This window comes from Stegostoma tigrinum, chromosome 41, assembly GCF_030684315.1.
Source record: "Stegostoma tigrinum isolate sSteTig4 chromosome 41, sSteTig4.hap1, whole genome shotgun sequence".
Lineage (NCBI taxonomy): Eukaryota > Metazoa > Chordata > Chondrichthyes > Orectolobiformes > Stegostomatidae > Stegostoma > Stegostoma tigrinum.
In genome coordinates, this window is record NC_081394.1 from 5838764 (window position 1) to 5854982 (window position 16219).

At 52.3% G+C, this 16219-nt stretch overlaps 1 protein-coding gene across 1 annotated transcript in view; it reads left to right on the forward strand.

The window, feature by feature from the left end:
• fpr1 (formyl peptide receptor 1) overlaps positions 1–16219 on the forward strand; it is an 88303-nt gene that overhangs the window by 32339 nt on the left and 39745 nt on the right. Inside the window, 3 exon segments of the mRNA XM_059641235.1 lie at positions 1417–1478; positions 6665–6823; positions 9485–9552. The gene's annotated coding sequence lies outside the window, so the exon portion shown is untranslated.

Here is a 16219-nt window from a genome sequence, read left to right on the forward strand (position 1 = left end):
CCCCTCCCTATCTCTGTAACCTCCTCCAGCCTTACACCCCCTCCCTATCTCTGTAACCTCCTCCAACCCCTACACCCCCTCCCTATCTCTTTAACCCCCTCCAGCTCCTACACCCCCTCCCTATCTCTGTAACCCCCTTCAAGCCCCTACACCCCCTCCCTATCTCTGTAACCCCCACCAGCCCCTACAACCCGTCCCTATCTCTGTAACCCCCACCAGCCCCACAACCCCTCATATCTCTGTCACCCCCACCAGCCCCTACACCCCTCCCTATCTCTGTAACCCCCACCAGCCCTTACACCCCCTCCCTATCTCTGTAACCCTCTCCAGCCCCTACACCCCTCCCTATCTCTGTAACCCCCTCCAGCCCCTACACCCCCTCCCTATCTCTGTAACCCCCCAGCCCCTACACCCCCTCCCTATCTCTGTAACCCCCACCAGCCCCTACAACCTGTCCCTATCTCTGTAACCCCCTCCAGCCCCTACACCCCTCCCTATCTCTGTAACCCCCTCCAGCCCCTACACCCCCTCCCTATCTCTGTAACCCCCTCCAGCCCCTACACCCCCTCCCTATCTCTGTAACCCCCTCCAGCCCCTACACCCCCTCCCTATCTCTGTAGCCCCCTCCAGCCCCTACACCCCCTCCCTATCTCTGTAACCCCCTCCAGCCCCTACACCCCCTCCCTATCTCTGTAACCCCCTCCAGCCCCTACACCCCCTCCCTATCTCTGTAACCCCCTCCAGCCCCTACACCCCCTCCCTATTTCTGGAAGCCCCTCCAACCCCTACACCCCCTCCCTATTTCTGGAAGCCCCTCCAACCCCTACACCCCCTCCCTATCTCTGTAACCCCCTCCAGCCCTTACACCCCCTCCCTATTTCTGTAAGCCCCTCTAGCCCCTATGTTCTTGTACAAATTCGGTGGATTGAGCATGAGAAATTGAGTAATAGGAAAGGGGGCATTGGCCTGTGTGTGTTACTCTTCAGAGGGTCAGCGTGGACTTGATGGGCCGAATTGCCTCCTTCTGCACTGTTGGAACTCTCAAGCACGTTAGCGACCCAGATGGGTTTTTCCTGACGATGGTTGGATGGTCATCATTCGACTCTTTATTCCAGATTCTTTACTGAATTCAAATTCCACCATCTGGCGTGGCAGGATTCAAATTCATGTCCCCCAGGGACTCTGGATTAACCTGGTACCACTAGGCTGCAGGCTCCTCCTGAGATGCCAAAGGACCCTTTTGAGAAGAGGAGCGTCGATGGCCCAGTTCCTGCCAGGCCTGGGTACATTGCGAGCAAGCCTGGTGATTGTTGGTGTGGGTGGGGGCGCAGCTCCTTTGTTGACTTGGCGTTGAGCTGTCAGCGGGAGAGCAGCAGACATCGATCAAAATCTCAATCTCCGCCATCTTTCCCACAGGCAAAATCAACAAAATTCAGATGGGTTACTAGGAGGAGCCCAGGAGAAGCAGAGACCACGAGGTAAGGTGGCACGGGGCTGCAAGGGTCAGGAATCGGTTTAGTTTGTCATTTCCTCGAACTCTTTCCCACTCAGATCGCACCCCCCAACCCTGTCCCAGAGCTCACTCAGTCTGAAAAGTCGTCCATCAGTCAGTCCCCACCAAATGGTGTCAATAACTTCCTGTCTCCCATTGTCCACAGCCCTAGGCAGAATGTGACTGAGACACAGCAAGAGGCAGAACATGTTGGATGGAGGATGCAGACAAAGAGAGATGGAGGAGGGAGAAAAACAGGGAGAGAGTCTCATGTTAATTTCTTCCCCCAGTTGGGTGCTGTCTGTCAGTCATTGTGGAAGTTATTCATTTCCCTGGAGCCCCTGACCCATGAGGGCTATCCCTAACCCTCAAGCCAACCCCCTTCGCTAACCCTAACCCTAACCCTCAGCACGATCCCTAATTCCATCCCACCTCCCATTCGCATTCCCCAACCTCATCCCTGTCCCCATCTCCCATCCCTTATCACCACCCTCCATTCCCATCCCTCATCAACATCCCCATCCCTTATCCTCATTGCCACCCCCCCATTCCCCATCCTCAATCCCTATTCCCCAACTCCCATCCCCATCCCCAGCTCTCATTCCCCATCCCCACCCCCTTTTTTCATCCCCCATCCCTATCGCCAATTGTCATCCCCATTCCCATCTCTTATCCCCATCCCTTGACCCCATCTCCCATCCCTTATCCCCAATGCCATCATCCATTCATCATCCTCAACTCCCATCCTCAATCCAGATCCCCATCTCCTATCCCCATCCCCATCCCTCATTTCCCATGCCCCACCCCCATCCCCTATCCCCATCCTCCATCGCCATCGCCATTCCTCACCCCCATCGCCATTCTCATCCCATACGCATCCCCTATTCCCCATCCACATCTCGCAACCCCATCCCTCATCCCCATCCCCGTTCCCTTATCCCCAGAGCCCATTCTCATCCCCATCCTTTGTTCCCATTGCCATTTCCCATCACCCATTCCCCATCCCCACCTTTTATCCTCAATCGCTATCCCCATCTCCCATCCCCATCCCTCATTCCCCATTCCCACGCCACCATTGCCATCGCCATCCCCATCCCCATCCCCACCCCCATTCCCCCCAACACCCCTCCCCACCCCTCCAACCCCATTTCCTACTATCCATCCCCATTCCCCATCCATAAATCCCATCTCCCCATCCCCATCGCTCATCCCCAAACCCAATCCCCATTAGCATCCCCAAGCCCATCCTTTGTCATAACCCCATCCCCAGCCCCATCCCTAACCCCACCCCTAACCCTAGTCCTAGCCCAAGCCCAGTGCCTTTTTTAGAGAGAGATCCAGTTGACTGTTGGGTACTTACGCTCTTTACCCTCACACTCGCACCATCTCTCTCTCTCTCTTTGCACACTTGCCAGGGTATAGATACTATAAGAAAGATACTATAGATGCTGTATAGAAAGAAGAGGGCTAGAAAGGAGGGAGAGTGATATTTTTGATGAGGAATAACATTACAGCTGTACTCAGCGAGGATATTCCTGGGAACACGTCCAGGGATGGCATTTGGGTGGAACTGAAACATAAGAAAGGGATGATGATGTTATTGGGATTGTCCAAGAGACGGTAGGAAATTGAAAAACAAATTTGTAAGGAGATCTCAGTTATCTTTAAGAATAGGGTGAAGGGATTGGATGGAGAGGAATTTGCCAAGTGCGTACAAGAAATTTTGTGGACGTATCGACGAGAGAAGGTGCAGGATATGACCTGCTCTTGGGAAATAAGGCAGGGCAGGAGATGGAGTCAGTGGGGGAGCACTTTGAGATCAGAGACCATAATTCTATTAGTTTTAAAATAGTGATGGAAAAAGATAGGCTGGATCTAGAAGTTAAAGTCCTAAATTGGAGGAAGGCCAATTTTGAAGGTATTAAGCAAGAACTTTCAAAAGTTGATTAGGAACAGATGTTTGCAGGTAAAGGGATGGTTGGAAAATGGTAAGCCTTCAGAAATGAGATAACAAGAGTCCAGACACAGTATGTTCCTGTCAGGATGAAGGGCAAGACTGGTACGTGTAGGGAAGGCTGGATGACTAGATAAATTGAGGTTTCGCTTAAGAATAAAGTATAAGTCAGCAGAGATCAAGTGAATCCCTAGAAGTAAAAAGGCAGTAAGAGTAGACTTAAGAGGGAAATCAGGAGAACAAAAAAGGGTAGCTTTGGCAAATAGAGTTAGGGAGAATCCAAAGGGATTCTACAAATACATTAGGGACAAAAGGGTAACTAGGGAGAGAATAGGGTCCCTTAAAGATCAGCAAGGTGTGTTGGAACGCAGGAGATGTGGAAGGTACTAAACGAGTAATTTGCACTAGTGTTTACTGTAAAGAAGGATATGGAAGATAGAGAACGTGGGAGAAAAAATTGTGACATCTTGAAAAATATCCATATTACAGAGGAAGAGGTGCTGAATGTCTTAAAATGCATAAAGGTATATAAATCCCTGGGACCTGATCAGGTGTACCCCAGAACTCTATGGAAAGCTAGGGAAATGCTTGCTGGGCCCATTGCTGAGATATTTGTATCATCGATAGTCACAGGTGAGGTGCCGGAACACTGGAGGTTGGCTGACGTGGTGCCACTGTTTAGGAAAGGTGGTAAGGAAAACCAGGGCACTATAGACCCGTGAGCAAGACAGTGGTGGTGGGCAAGTTGAAGGGAATCCTGAGGGATAGAATCTCTCGTAATGAGAGCAAGCCACTTGGATGCAAATTTGGCTTGAATGGAGATGGCAGAGGGTAGCGGTGGAAGCTTGGTTTTCAGACTGGAGGCCTGTGACCAGCGGTGTGCCACAAGGATCGGTGCTGGGCCCACTGCTTTTGGTCATTTTTTGGATGTAAACAGAGGCTAGTGGGTTTGCAGATGACACCAATAACATGAGGTTTAGTGGACAATGAAGAAGGTTACTTTAGATTTCAATGGGACCTTGATCAGATGGGCCAATGGGCCAAGGAGTGGCAGATGCAGTGTAATTCAGATCAATGTGAGGTGCTATTCCTCATTTTAGGTGATAGCTTCCCTCCACTTCACTTGATGAAGGGGCAGTGCTATGAAGACTTGTGATTTTGACTGAACATGTTGCACTATAACCTGGTGTTGTGTGACTTCTGTCCAGGTTTAAGGTGAGAGGGGCAAGATTTCAAGGGGACCTAAGAGGGCAACATTTTCACGCAGAGGGTGGTGCGTGTATCGAATGAGCTGCCAGAGGAGGTGGTGGGGGCTGGTACAGTTACAGCATTTAAAAAGCGTCTGGATGGAGGGAGGCGGAGACAGGGATTAAGGGAGAGGGAGAGAGGGAGTGAGGGGATGAGTGATTGAGGGAATGTGCAAGTGATAGAGTGATGGAGTGAGTGTGACAGAGAGAGGAAGTGAGGGTGTGAGAGATAGAGAGAGAGTGGGGAAGAGGGAAATAGGGATTAAGGGAGAGGGAGAGAGGGACTGACAGTGTGAGCGAGGGAGTGAGAGAGCGAGGGTATAATCCAGTGAGTGAGAGCGCAAGTAAGGGAAAGGGGAAGTGAGGGAGAGGGAATGAGAGAATGAGGGAGCAAGGTAGTGAAGGAGAGACAGAGTGTGGGAAAGGGAGGGATGGAGGAGGGCACGTGTTCATGAGCCAATGTGAGAGTCACTCAGGCATTCTCCATCCTCCGACTCTCTAACATCTCCCTGCTGATAAGGTGATACAGTGTGAGAGGGATCAAGGCGGTGACGGAGGGAGAGAGGGAGCAAGAGAGACAGAGGGAAGGAGTAAGGGAGGGGGAGGAAGGGAAGGAGAGAGGGAGCAATGAGGAGAAATGGGTCCTGAGCCCAATGTGACCCGGACTGGTGAAGTTGCATGGCAACCAGGTCTCGTTGTGGCGCTGAGCATAACCAGGCTAAGGGTTAGAAAATGTGATTTCCTCTATTCCCCACAGTCCCAGGCCCTCTACGGAGGGTTAGAATGCACTCTGAGGAGGGTGTTCATTCTCACTCACTCGCACAGACTCATTCCCTCAAACCCTCACTCCCTCAATCCCTCCCTCACTCACCCGGTTGATCCCTCATTCACTCACTCCCTTACTCTTGCTCCCTCGATCCCTCCCCCCTTCACTCACTCCTTGCCTTGCTCCTTCAATCCCTCACTCCCTCGGTTCCTCACTCTCACTCCCTCTGTTGAACACTCACTCCATCACTCACTCCCTCGGTCCCTCACTCCCTTGCTCCCTCAATTCTGTCGTTCTGTCACCCCCTTGCACCCTCTCTCCGTCACTCCCTTGAGAGTGTCCTCCCTCATCACGTTGCCAGCACTCAGTGCCCACTGGCCCTGTGAAGTTTTCCTCTCAAGGTGGGGAAGGGCTGAATTAAATGCCCATTTTCTTTAAAAATGCATTTGTGTTTTACAGCATTGTTGAATTCTTCTGCTCACTGTCTGCCTGTCTGTCTCTCTCTCTCTCTCTCTCTCTGTCTGTCTCTCTCTCTCTCTGCGTCTGTCTCTCTCTCCCTTTCTTTCTCGCTGTTTCACCCCCTTTCTCGATCTGTCTCTGTCTTCTCTTTCTGTTTCTGTCTCTCTGTTTTTCTCTCTCTCTGTGTCTCTCTATCTCTCGTTGTCTATCTCTGTGTCTGTCTCTCTCTCCCTTAATATCTCTCTTTCTATCTCTGTCCCTCTCCTGTTTGGCTGTCCCTCTGTTTCTCTCTTTCTCTGTCCAACTCGCTGTCTGTCTCTCTCTGTCTCTATCTTGGTCTCTCTCCCTCTGTCTCTTTCTCTCTCTCTTCCTCTCACTTTCTTTGCCCTGCACTCTCTCTCTGTATCTCTCTCTCACTCTGTGACTCGCTCAGTCTCTCTCTCTCTCTTTCCCAGTCCTTATCTTTCTCTCTCTCTGTTTCTCTGTCCATCTCTCTATTGCTCTCTTCCTCTCTCTCAGTTCCCCCCCTTCTCTCCCCAACTCTATTCCTCTATACTGTCTCTCATTCTGCTCCTCTCTATTGCCCTGTCTATCCCCCTCTCTCTATCTATGTCACTCTCGCTCCCTCTCTCTCTCTCTCTCTCTCTCTCACACATGCTGCTTCTGTCTCTCCGTTAATATATTGTTCCTTATGGAAATCTGTGCTTGTTTGTTTGCTCTGTTCCCATATCCCAATTTCTGTCCAGCTTCTTCCCCAGAGATGCTGAGACTCGGTGCGACACAGGAGGGAGTGAGGTGATTCGGAGGGACGTGGTGAGGAAATGAGAGTACGATGCGACAGTAGGAAAGGATGCCTGGATGAGATGGAGTTGTGAGGAATGAGCACTGGAGGGGGATCTGAACAGGTACGGGCAACATCAGAAACACACCCCTCCCAGGGTAATGTCAGAAACCCCTCCTCCCCACATCCAGGGAGCGCAACCAGTCTGAGGCCAAGCCCTGGGGTGGGGGAAGGACTCACCTGTCCTCCTGGCTGAGCGGCTGGGGCAGCATCGCACAGCTCAGTGTGACAGAGAGTAAAACAAATCATGCACCAATCCGGAAGCGACAGTGCACTTGTTGGTTTCAGTGTGGAACAGGATGAGGCCATTCAGCCCCTCCTCATGACTGACCTGTTCATAATTATTAAGCCCTCTTTCCAGGATACACTACAACCATCAGTCATCCAGCGAAAAGAGCCTCAGACCTGCACTCTTTCCAGATAGAAAGATCAGGACTGAGCACGGCGCTCCCAGTGTGGGTTTGAATGAGGGATACGGAGACTGGGACTGTGCACGGCGCTCTGAGTGTGGGTCTAACTGAGGGATACGGAGACTGGAACTGTGCACAGTGCTCCGAGTGAGGGTCTAACTGAGGGATAGGGAGACTGGAACTGTGCACAGTGCTCTGAGTGTGGGTCTAACTGAGGGATACGGAGACTGGAACTGTGCACGGTGCTCCGAGTGTGGGTCTAACTGAGGGATACGGAGACTGGAACTGTGCACAGTGCTCTGAGTGTGGGTCTAACTGAGGGATACGGAGACCGGGACTGTGCACGGTGCTCCGAGTGTGCGTCTAACTGAGGGATACGGAGACTGGAACTGTGCACGTTGCTCCGAGTGTGGGTCTAACTGAGGGATACGGAGACTGGAACTGTGCACGGTGCTCTGAGTGTGGGTCTAACTGAGGGATACGGAGACCGGGACTGTGCATGGTGCTCCGAGTGTGCGTCTAACTGAGGGATACGGAGACTGGAACTGTGCACGGCGCTCCCAGTGTGGGTTTGAATGAGGGATACGGAGACTGGAACTGTGCACGGCGCTCCGAGTGTGGGTCTAACTGAGGGATACGGAGACTGGAACTGTGCACGGTGCTCTGAGTGTGGGTCTAACTGAGGGATACGGAGACTGGGACTGTGCACGGTGCTCCGAGTGAGGGTCTAACTGAGGGATACGGAGACTGGGACTGTGCACGGTGCTCCGAGTGTGGGTCTAACTGAGGGATACGGAGACCGAAACTGTGCACAGTGCTCCGGGTGTGGGTCTAACTGAGGGATACAGAGACCGGAACTGTGCACAGCGCTCCAAGTGTGGGTCTAACTGAGGGATACGGAGCCCGGAACTGTGCACAGTGCTCCGGGTGTGGGTCTAACTGAGGGATACAGAGACCGGAACTGTGCACAGCGCTCCAAGTGTGGGTCTAACTGAGGGATACGGAGCCCGGAACTGTGCACGGTGCTCCGAGTGTGGGTCTAACTGAGGTATATAGAGACCGGGACTGTGCACAGCGCTCCAAGTGTGGGTCTAACTGAGGGATACGGAGACCAAAACTGTGCACGGTGCTTCGAGTGTGGGTCTAACTGCAGGATAAGGAGACTGGAACTGAGCACGGCGCTCCGAGTGTGAGTCTGACTGAGGGATATGGAGACTGGAACTGTGCGCGGTGCTCCGAGTGTGGGTCTAACTGAGGGATACAGAGACTGGAACTGTGCATGGCGCTCCGACTGTGGGTCTAACTGAGGGATACGGAGACTGGAACTGTGCACGGTGCTCCGAGCGTGAGTCTGACTGAGGGATACGGAGACTGGAACTGTGCACGGCGCTCCGAGCGTGAGTCTGACTGAGGAAAACGGAGACTGGAACTGTGCACGGTGCTCCGAGTGTGGGTCTAACTGAGGGATACGGAGACTGGGACTGTGCACGGTGCTCCGAGTGTGGGTCTAACTGAGGAATACGGAGACTGGAACTGTGCACTGTGCTCCGAGTGTGGGTCTAACTGAGAGATAGGGAGACTGGAACTGTGCACTGTGCTCCGAGTGTGGGTCTAACTGAGGGATACAGAGACTGGAACTGTGCACTGTGCTCCGAGTGTGGGTCTAACTGCGGGATACAGAGACTGGAACTGTGCACGGTGCTCCGAGTGTGGGTCTAACTGAGGGATACGGAGACTGGAACTGTGCACGGCACTCCGAGTGTGGGTCTAACTGAGGGATACGGAGACTGGGACTGTGCACGGTGCTCCAAGTGTGGGTCTAACTGAGGGATACGGAGACTGGGACTGTGCACGGTGCTCCAAGTGTGAGTCTGACTGAGGGATACGGAGACTGGAACTGCGCACGGTGCTCCGAGTGTGGGTCTAACTGAGGGATACGGAGACTGGGACTGTGAACGGTGCTCCGAGTGTGGGTCTAACTAAGGGATACGGAGACTGGAACTGTGCACGGTGCTCCCTATGTAGGTCTAACTGAGGGATACGGAGACTGGAACTGTGCACGGTGCTCCGAGTGCGGGTCTAAATGAAGGACCCGGAGACTGGAACTGTGCACGGTGCTCCAAGTGTGGGTCTAGTGTGACCTTGCTAATCAATGAATAATTAACTTGGAGCCGTTCTCAGTGAGTTCTCTTGTCCCAGGGCTGGTGTTGACTCTGTTGGCACTTACCTGAGGAACTGAGCCAGTTTGTGCTGCTCAAATGTAATATGTGTGATTCTGCATTGTCTGGCCACATTTCCCATTCCCTTCTCCAAAGCAAGAGGGAATTCCAGGAATTTGACCCAACGACAGTGAAGGACCGGTGATCCATTTCCAACTCAGATGGTGAGTGGCTTGGAGGGGAAACTGGCAGAGGGTAGCGTTGCCATGTATCTGCTGCTTTTGTCCTTCTGGATGGAAGTAGGTGCGGGTTTAGAACGTGCTGTCTAAGATTTAATTTGATTTGATTTCTTGTTGTCGCATGTACCAGGATACAGTGAAAAGTGTTGTTTTGTGTGCTATACAGGCAGATTGAAACATACAAAGTGCAACAATGTGGCAGGAGAGCGTTCAGAATACAGTGTTACAGCCACAGACAAAGTGCAGACTGACAGATCAGAAATAAATCCAAGGGGTCTATTTGAAAGTCGGATAACAGCGGGGAAGAAGCTGTTCTTGAATCTGTTCATGCTTTCAAACTTTTATATCTCCTGCCTGAAAACAGAGGGTATGAGAGATTATAGCCGGGGTGGGAGGGGTCTTTGATGTTGTTGGCTGCTTTCTCAAGGCAGTGGGAAGTGTAGATGGAGTCAGTGGATGGGAGGCTGTTTTGTGTGATGGGCTGGGCTGTGGACATCACTCCCTGTAGCTTCTTGTGGTCTTGGGAAGAGCAGTTGCCAAGCTACACTGCGTTGCATCCAAATGGAATGCTTTCTATGCGGCATCTATAAAAATTGGTAAGAATCATTGAGGGCATGCGGAATTTCCTTAGCCTCCTGTGAAAGTTGAGACGTTGTTGTGTTTTGCAGGCCGTAGCATCAACGTGGGTGGACCGGGGAAATCTGTTGGTGATCTCAACACTCTCCACCATTGATACAGACACAGGGTGTGCCCTCCAGTCTGCTTCCTGACCTGCTCCTTTGTTTTTGCTGACATCGAAGTAGAAATTTTTGTCATTATACCACAGCTCTAAACACTCTGTCTCTTTCCTGCATTCTGTCTCGTCGTAGCTTGGGATTCAACCTACAACGTTGATGTTGTCTGCAAATTTATAAACAGAGTTGAGGTAGAAGGTGAATCTCTGCAGCGCATCTTGTAGATGGTACACACTGCTGCGACTGAGCGTCGGTGGGGGGCAGGGAGTGGGATGTTTGTGGATGTGGGGCCGATCGAGCGGGGGCTGCTTTGTCCTGGATGGTGTCGAGCTTCTTGAGTTGGGGCTGCCCCCATCCAGGGGCAAGTGGGGAGTATTCCATCCCACTCCTGACTTGTGCCTTGGGGATGGTGGGACAGGCTTTGTGGGGAGTCGGGAGGGGAATTACTCTCTGTAGGATTCCCAGCTTCTGCTCTGCTCTTGTAGCCGCTGTGTTTATGTGGTGAGTCCACTTGAGTTTCTGGTCAGCAGACGGGAAAATCCGATGCTGTTTACATTCCCGAGCGGTGAGTGACGACAGGGATCGGGAATGTGACTGTTTATAATTGGAATGCGGAATCTCTGGTTAGGGTCTGGGGTCTTTTATCTCTCCCAGCAAACAGAATAATTCTCCAACACCTACCCACCCTGAAAATACAGTCGGAGAGCTGTGCAACATGGAAACAGTCCCTTCGGTCCAACTGCTCCATGCCAACCAGATTATCCCTAATCAATCTAGACCCATTTGCCAGCATTTGGCCTATGTCCCTCCGAACCCTTCCTATTTACATGCTCATCCAGATGCCTTTTAAATGCTGTAACTGTACCAGCCTTCACTTCCTCTGGCAGCTCATTCCATACACGCACCACCCTCTGTGTGAAAAAGTTGCCCCTCAGGTCCCTTTTAAATCTTTCCCCTCTCACCTTAAACCTCTAACTTTGGACTCCCCCAGCCCAGAGAAAGACCTTGTCTATTCACCCTATCCACGATTTTATAAACCCCTTGAAAACCACCCCTCAGCTCCAGGGGAACTCACACCAGCCTCTCAGCGTCTCCCTGTGGCTCAAACCTTTCACCCCCAGCAACATTCTCGTGGATCATTTCTGAACCATTTCAAGTTTCTCAACATCCTTTGTCGAGCAGGGAGCCCAGAACTGCAAGCAGTGTTCCAGAGGCGGCCTGACCAATTTCCTGTATCTTTGGATATCGGCAGGACAATGTTAAAATTTATTGCAGGGGGAGCTGAATTAGATTGAGTCCAAGAGGTCACAGTTCCTAACATGAGGGGGTAGTTAGGATAAGAGGGGTAGTTAGGATAAGGGCGTAGCAAGGATGAGGGGGGAGCTAGGATAAGGGGTGTAGTTAGAATAAGGGCGTAGCTAGGATGAGGGAGTAGCTAGGATAAGGGGGGTAGTTAGAATAAGGGCGTAACAAGGATGAGGGGGTAGCTAGGATAAGGGGGTATCTAGGATAAGGGGGGTAGCTAGGAGAAGGGGTAACTAGGATGAGGGGGTAGTTAGGATAAGGGGTTAGTTAGGGTATGGAGTAGTTAGGGTATGGGGTAGTTAGGATAAGGGGGTAGTTAGGGTATGGGGTAGTTAGGATATGGGGTAGTTAGGGTAGGGGTAGTTAGAGTAGGGGTAGTTAGGGTAGAGCTAGTTAGGGTAAGAGGGGTAGTTAGGATAAGGGCGTAGCAAGGATGAGAGGGTAGCTAGGATAAGGGAGGTAGTTAGAATAGGTGAGTAGCTAGGATGAGGGGGTAGCTAGGATAAGGGGGTATCTAGGATAAGGGGGGTAGCTAGGAGAAGGGGTAACTAGGATAAGGGGGTAGTTAGGATAAGGGGGTAGTTAGGACAAGGGGGTAGTTAGGGAAGGGGGTAGTTAGGATAAGGGGGTAGTTAGGGAAGGGGGTAGTTAGGATAAGGGGGTAGTTAGGATAAGGGGGTAGTTAGGGAAGGGGGTAGTTAGGACAAGGGAGTAGTTAGAATAAGGGGGTAGCTAGGATAAGGGGGTAGTTAGGATATGGGGTAGTTAGGGAAGGGGGTAGTTAGGGTAGGGGGTAGTTAGGGAAGGGGGTAGTTAGGACAAGAGGGTAATTAGGACAAGGGGGTAGTTAGGGAAGGGGGTAGTTAGGATAAGGGGGTAGTTGGGATAATGGGGTGTATAGGATAAGGGGGTAAGTTAGGACGATGGGGGTAGTTGGGATAATAGCACAGATTTAAAACAGAGATGAGGAGAAATTGTGAGGGTGTCAGGGGTGCGGGAGATTTCATCCCAGCAGCATGGAGCAGGGGACTGGGCCCTGGCCCGTGGTGCAGCACTTATCAAGGAGGACTGCAAACTTTTCCTGTATTTCTTGATTCTTCTGCCTTTAAATCCCACATTTCATTTTATTTTCCTGTGCGTTAAGCTGGTGACACCATACGGCATTTTTCACTGTATTTTGCAACAGAAGTGTGCGTGACAATAAATAACTTCTGGGGGGTCATAAATTTGAGGGATTCACTATCCTGGAGTTGGGCAGATGCTGGGATAGTGAATAGGGAAGATTTTTTAATCAGTAACGAGCTGAGGTGAATTTGAGGCCCAGTTGAGGACAGCCACGATGGCATTAAATGGCACAGACAGGCCCAAGGAACTGAATGGCCTACTCTTCCCAGTTTTGACCTTCTAGGAGCAGGAGCTGGTCATTCCTGGTCTCCGTGTTTAAGGAGGGATGATGGGGTTGGGGTAAGAGTCAGTGTATCTGGGAATGAAGGGACGGCCGAGTGAGGAAAGGTCAGGAGTAGGACCAGTTGGAGTTCCAGAAGGGAATTCTCCCCAAATCCTTCCCCTCTCCTCCAACCCTCTCCTGTGTCCAAATTGCCCCCGTCCACCTATCTCCCTCCAGCTCTCTCCCCTCACTTCCCTCTCGCTTCCCCCTCACGTCTCCTCCACTCCTTCCAAATCCTCTCCAAATCCCCCCTCCCCCATTCTCCTCCCCTCTCCCACTCCCCTCCCCCAATACCCTCACCCCCAATCCCACCACCACAATTTCCACCCCTCTCCCCCCATGCCCCTCCCCTCTCTCCCCTCCCCCTACCCTTTCACCCTTCTCTCCCAATCCCCCCAATGCCTTCTTCCCAAATCACCCCACCATAATCCCCATCCCTCTCCCCCATTCCCCTCTCCCCCATTCCCCTCCCCTCCATTCCCCTCCCCTCTCCCCTCCGCTCACCTCTTCCCCAATGCCCTCTACCCCAATCCCCCCACCACAATCCCCTCCCCTCTCCCTCTCTGCTCCCTCCCACAACGCCCTCTCCCCCATTCCCAAAACATAATCCCCATCCCTCTCCCCCATTCCCCTCCCCTCCATTCCCCTCCCCTCTCCCCTCAGCTCCCCTCTTCCCCAAAGCCCTCTCCCCCAATCGCCCCACCACAATCCCCACCTCTCTCTCCATTCCCCTTCCCCATTCCCCACCTCTCTCCCCGTCCACTCCCCCTCCTCTCCCCTAATTAACCCCCTCCCCCTTCCTCTGCCCCTCACTTCTCCCAACCTCCTCTCCCCCAATCCCCTCCCCTCTCCCCTTTCCTCCACACCTCACCCCTACCCCACCCGCTCTCTCTCTCTCTACCGTCCCCCCGCCCCAACACGGCCGGTCGATGCGAACCCGTAGATCCGAACTTGCGGTCTCTCGCACTCACACAAGCTCGGGTTTAAGGGTGTGTGTCGGCATGGCAACAGCCAAGGGGACGACCAGGGACTCTGAGGGTCGGGTTTGGCTGGGGGGGGGGGGGGGGCATGGGGGCGGTCGCGGCGAGAAGGAGTTTAAGGTTGGGCAGGCCCTCCATCGGTAATCCTTCCAGGATCCCCTCTGCTCCCTGCCAACTGTGAGGCAATTCGGCCCATCGACCTCCCCCGACCCCCACTCCATCCAGCAGGAAGGTCCCTCATTTCTTCGAAAAAATCTCCTCCACGAACAGGGCACTCTTGCATCTCTCTAGCGCCATGCTCCACTTGGCAGAGTCAAGTCCCAGCGTTCAGCTGCCAACGGAGGACCGTATCAAACTCTGCAGCCTATTGGTGCATTGCAAGATCCCACAATCAGTGCTGTGAGAATGGCCCAGACCAGCTGGTTTTAGGTTTGGTTGACCTCTGTAAGATCTCTCTCGAGGACCATTGGAAATAACAAGCCAGGGGTAGGCTATTCTGCCCCTCGATTCTGCTCAATCTGACATTCCTCGCGTCCTGCCCTTTCCCTCAATTCCCTCACTGATGGGGAACCTAACCAATTAGCCCCCACTGTCCTCCCCCTCACTCTCTACCCCAGTGCTTCCCTCCACCCTTCCCCTCCACCCACCAGCTTTGAAAGTTCCTGTTGAACCTGCTCCCTTCCAGGCAGAGCATCCCGGATACAGATACTCACTGGCTCAAAAACCAAATTCTGCATCCCACCCCCTGCTTTTCTCTCTTCTCTTCCATCCAGGTCCGTCTGGTGACTCACCTTCCTGCCGCTGGAGACAGTCTCTCCCTCGTCAGCTCGATAGAAACCCCCTAAGGAGTTTAAACACCCCAATTCCGTCTCCCCCTGAGCTTTCCCTGCTCCAAGGGAGATGATCTCGCAATTTTTAATTTCCTTCATTTGTTCATGAGCATTGCTGACCAGGCAGCATTTATTGCCCATCCCTAATTGCCCAGAGGGCAACCACCTCATTAGAGACAGCCACATTGCTGTGGGTCTGGAGTCACATGTAGACCAGACCAGGTAAGATGGCAGATAATAAAATGTGAGGCTGGATGAACACAGCAGGCCCAGCAGCATCTCAGGAGCACAAAAGCTGACGTTTCGGGCCTAGACCCTTCATCAGAACCGAATGGGTTTCTCCCCAGCAATCAACAATGGATTCCCGGTCATGATTAGACTCCTAACTGCAGATATTTTATTGAAATCCAATTCCACCATCTGCCGTGGCAGGATTCGAACCCAGGTCCTCAGGATGTTATCTGAGACACTGGGTTAACAAAAACCAAAAGAACTGCGGATGCTGTAAATCAGGAACAGCTCAGCAGGTCTGGCAGCATCTGCGTAGGAGAAAACAGAGTTAACATTTCGGGTCCGGTGACCCTTCCTCAGAACATAATCTCTGGATTAACAGTCCAGTGATAATACCACAGGGACATTGCCTCCCGATATAGGCTCTCTCCACATGGACAGAAAACCCTCATCCCCCCACCTCAGCCACCGCCCCCAGTAAATCTCCTGTGCAAGGCTTTGTGCCCCTTCCTGAGGTGCCTCCAACCCCCAGCCCCCCACCCCCGAGACAGTATTGGCGTGAGATTTCTCAGAGATCTCTGATAGATGGATCATTTTTGCATCTGACATCCATTTGACAGCCTCAGTGCAAAACCTGGCACACGCTGCACCCTGCTGTCGACACCTGGTACTGTTTGCTTGCAACAAACTCTGAGTCGCGCTTCCTCTTCCCTCCCTTGCACAAAAAAACTGCCAGGTTTCTCCCCTCCTTGAGGAACTGGCTTTGAAAGAGCATGGAAACAGGCCCTTTGGCCCAACTAATTTCCCAAATTGAACTTGCCCCATTTGCCTGTGTTTGCCCCCTATCCCCTGAAACCTTTCCTGTTCCTGTACCAGTCCAAAATGTCTTTTAAATGTTGTCAACCTCTATCCACCACCTCCTCCATATCAGCACTGCCCTCCGTGTGCTCATGCTGCCCCTCACCCGCAGGGAAGTGAAGTGGAGAATGATTGGATTGGCCAGAATCTCAATCAAGGACAGAGCAGATGGGCTGAATGGCATTCTGTTCCCACATCTTATGATCTGATTCGCTCGAAAAGACGAGGAGCTCTTACAGGTTACTCCTTGGGCCACTTCCCAGCACT